Genomic DNA, 4,590 nt, shown 5'->3' with positions numbered 1-4,590 from the left:
TGCACCAAAATTGCGTGGAAATGTAATCACATGTCAGTTGTAGTATAATATATTTGTGCAATGAATACCCGTTTATCATCTGCATTTCTTCTTGGTGTAGCAATTTTAATGGCCAGTAGTGTAGTATAGGAAGCAACTTCTAGCAAGGTGCTTAGTTAAAGTATGGCCTATGTAATGCCTCTATAGCTCTCTGATTGTAATTATATTCCTCCTATGTAGACTCCTGTGCCACCAGTTAAGTACAATATATTATTCTTTACCAACGACTTCTAATTATTTTAGTCGTTGTATACCTTGACCATGCAGGCAGCTCCTTATCGACTTCACTGTCAAACCTGCTGTATATACAAAGAAGAGATTTTTATGTTTCTATTTAGCATTGGCCACCAAGTCATTCACATTGGCGTCCGCCCCGATAGCTGAGTGGTCAGCGTTTCGGATTGCCGTCCAAAGATCCCGGGCTCGATTCCCTGCTAGGTCGGTGATTTTCTCCGCTCAGGGACTGGGTGTTGTGCTGTCTTCGTCATCATTTCATCCCCATCCGGCTTTCAGGTTGCTCAATGTGGCGTCGAATGTAATAAGACCTGCACCAAGGCGGCCGGACCTGCCCTGTAAGGGGCGTCCCGGCGAATGACGCCAAAGGCTCATTTCCATTCACATTGGCGACGATTCTTTCGTCGTCATCATAACACGCATTGCATCGATTCCAACATGGCATGACCTTTGACATATAACCAACCCATGGTAAAATTCTTGAGTTGAAACAGACTAAAATTCAGCACATTATGGAGTGCCCAATGCATCAGCTTTCCTGGAGTTTGACACTTCTGGGAGACAGAGTTTTGCAATAGCTCAGAGCAGCATCTTCATAAAAGCTCCTACATTCATTCCACAAGCTGTAAAATAGCATTACTAAGGAGCACCATCGGAGTACAGCCGCTTTCACATTGTATCCATAGAACGATCTTCTGCCATTCACATCGCCGCTGCCTTAGCATACAACAAGCCAGCGAGGGCCCCAAAGCCAGAGGTCGGATGGGTGACAACCAGAATATGTCTGCCGACTCCGGTCCTTAACTGTCAATCCTGACTTCCTGCTTCGCGCTCGCTAGATAAACACTTCGCTCGCCAGCGATGTTCCACGACCCGCCAGAGGAAGTAATGCCAACCAGAAGTGGCGTTCCAAAAACGGCACACTCCATAGCATAATGTGAAATGTTATGACGAAGTCGTGCAACAGAAACTAGTCAGCATCTGTATTTAACCAGAGGTGGCCCAATTAAACATGAAATATGCGTATCATAGCTCATGCAGGTATAATGAGAAAGGATTTCATCAATGTATGGTATGAAACTAAATATCACAGTAAAATCATATTTATTACCAAGTTGATTGCACTTTGTTCCAATCATTAAATAGGTAATACATATATTTATGAAATGCACAAAGCATGAAATGGGTTGTTAAACATATACGATAATAACTTAGCACAGGTAGGTGGAATGAGATTTGAAAAAAATGGTTCCTGTGGCTCTGAGCACTATGGGACTTAACTTTTGAGGTCATCAGTCCCCTAGAACTTAGAACCTAAGCACATCACACACATCCATGCCCGAAGCAGGATTCGAACCTGCGATCGTAGCGGTCACGCGGTTCCAGACTGTAGCGCCTAGAAACCCTCGGCCACTCCGGCCGGCTGGCATTTGAAATTATACAATTAACTGCGTCCACGTAAACTGCCAAAGGTTCCTGAGTTAGGCAATGGATTAAAGAAAAGACCCAGATAAGTACATATAAACACAATTTCCTTTGCCCAATCACATGTTGTCTTCAACAAGCTAACAACGTGCATTAGTTCAGAAGTGATGAACTCTAATTTGAAACAAATAACTTCGCGGTGTCTTCGTCACATTGTATGTAACTGTGACTCATGATAACTGTGGTTCTATTCAATCCCGCGTCCGGCCATACTGATTTAGGTTTTCCGTGATTTCCCTAAATTACTCCAGGCAAATGCCGGGATGGTTCCTCTGAAAGGGCACGGCCGACTTCCTTCCCAATCCTTCCCTAATCCGATGAGACCGATGACCACGCTGTCTGGTCTCCTTCCCCACACCAACCAACCAACCAACTGTGGTTCTAAGGCTCCGTTGCAGAGGATAGCTGGATCGATAGCTGAGAATTGTAAGTCTAGCTCCACTACCTATGGTCAGCTCAAGGAAGAAGTCATCCCTCTCTACGGCTCTAAGGGAAAGACATCTTTCAAGATCCAAGACGAAATGTGTATCTGCTCACCTTCTCAAAATCTTGCTGGTTTTACCGGCTCTCGATTGTCATTCGCCAATCGCTGTAGGCTTTCTGAGTTATGACAAGTCAAAAATTCATAAAAACAGCAACAATCTCTCCTCTTCTTAAGAATCTATTGTGATTAACTAGTAACATACATTTCTCTCCCTTACAGTGAAACAGAAAGCAAAAATTCTTTCCCATCGTAAGGGTGGTTTCACGTTTTAGTCAATGACAGTGGCTCCATGTACAGACTCTTGTGCCTCCATCGTCACTAAAAAAATTATTTTGGTGAACTAATTCGGGGCTCCCTTATAAAATTTAAATATCAATTACTGCTGACCTGATTTGGATCCAAAAGATTCTTCTCGCTGTTATTGTCTCATGTTTTCCCATAGGTCTCTGACCTTTTGTGAGGCATTTTTAAGCTACTTTTCACAATAGAAATTTACAGAGTGCTGAATTACGCCTCCCGTACTCTGAGAATTTGTTACTGCAACATGGAACGCTGTCTCTGTCAGTGCCTATCTGTTCGGTGTGCACCTACCTGGGAGTCTGTCTTCCAGCGAGCAACAGTGTAACGTCTCGCTTTCAGCTGTACCTCTGGTTTCCTCACTAACCCAAAATCAACCAGCGGGCCCAGATTACAGAGGAAAAGAACATTAGACATATACTTCACTGTACAGAAATGAAATGAAAAAGTACTTATGAGATTCACAAAGATCATTGTTTGTTTCAGTTACATCTGTAATCCATGAGTTGCTAGTAACTGAATTGATTTGCTGGTCTAATCTGAATAGTGGGTTATTAATAATGTTGTAGAGAAATTTTGGGGAAACTGCCTCGTAATACCATCATACAGGTGGACGCTTTCTTCAACCGTACATAGCGCCACGAATGCTGGCTCCTTGGGGCCGTGTAATGGTGGGGGGCATTCGCCTGGGTTTCCATGGGACGTGTGGTACTAATGAAAGGCTCCACGGTAGCTGTGGTTGCGTTAAAAATGTGGACGAAAATGCTATTACGCATTGTGGTCATAATGTTTTGGCTCGTCAAGGTACACTGAGCTGACAAAATTCATGGGATAGCTCCCTCCTAATATCGAGTCCGACGTAGTGCAGCAACTCTTGCTATGGACTCAACAAGTTGGAAGTCCACTGCAGAAATATCCAGCGTCCTGCCATAATTGCGAAAGTGTTGCCGGTGTGGGATTACGTGCACAAACTATCCTTTCGATTATGTCCTGTAAATGGTCGATGGAATTCATGCCAACCGTCTTGGTGGTCAAATCATTCGTTCAAATTGTCCTCTATATTCTTTAAGGCAATAATAAACAGTTGTCATCCGGATACATAGAGCGCTATTGAGAGAGGACAAGTTACTCTCTCAACTATTTTTGATAAAGATTTTGTTACGACGTTACGCAACTTGAGCGAGACTCTAGAATATTAACAGCCTGAGTAGGTGTTGATTGAGCCTGGTAGGCATGAGGTATTTTTATGGTTCTTAGTTCGTAGAAACGGCTTGCTGGAAGTTGAAAGCAAGTGGCAGCGAGCCCATCCCTTAGAGCAAATCTTGCCTGACAGGCCCACAGCTGCACAGGGCAGAAAGAGCACCCCCTAGTGAAGGCAGGTTTCCAGCAGGACAATGCCGCTACATCTGCATTGGCGCCAGCCGAAGGCTGGGCTGGGGGCGACGGTCTGAAGGGATGTATCTACACAGTGGAGTTGTAAACCGGGCATTGTGTTCAGCACCACGCCTAATAAAAATTCACAGGTTTTCAAGTTCACCGATACTGCAAATAGGCCTGTGACTCAGTTCCATCGGCTGCCTCGGTCGTATAAGAAACTCTGGTGTCTGAGAAACATTTAGAAACACCTCATAGCTAGGACTAACATGCTCCAAGACACAGGCGATTTGGATAAAGATATTTGAAAACTGCATCTGTTCGCTTGTTGCTGAGGGAAGCGACGCAACTTCTGAGAAGAACATTTCCCTCCGCAAAAACTTAAAAGAGCCAGTAATTGGCGGTTTCTTTTTATTTCCGGAGGCGCAGGTTTCTTGGCTTGGCTGGTGCAGGAGGGGAGATCTAGCGCCTCTAAAGCCCTATGATTGGCTCAAGACGGGGTGAAGGCGGTGTCGATCGTGCACATTGCAGAAAAATGGATTCTCTGGGTGAGGTAGGAGGCACTCGGACTCTGGACTCCAGTCTGGAAGCAACTTCTGGTCGAAGCTCTGGCATGTGTGAGCTTGGGACCTGTCCTAATACTGACTTCACTTGCGAGTAGTTAAACTGGGGAGCCT

The sequence above is a fragment of the Schistocerca cancellata genome, chromosome 7 (assembly GCF_023864275.1).
Source record: "Schistocerca cancellata isolate TAMUIC-IGC-003103 chromosome 7, iqSchCanc2.1, whole genome shotgun sequence".
Taxonomy (NCBI): Eukaryota; Metazoa; Arthropoda; class Insecta; order Orthoptera; family Acrididae; genus Schistocerca; species Schistocerca cancellata.
The sequence above is the reverse complement of the archived record's forward strand: the minus strand, read 5'-3'. Positions refer to the sequence as shown.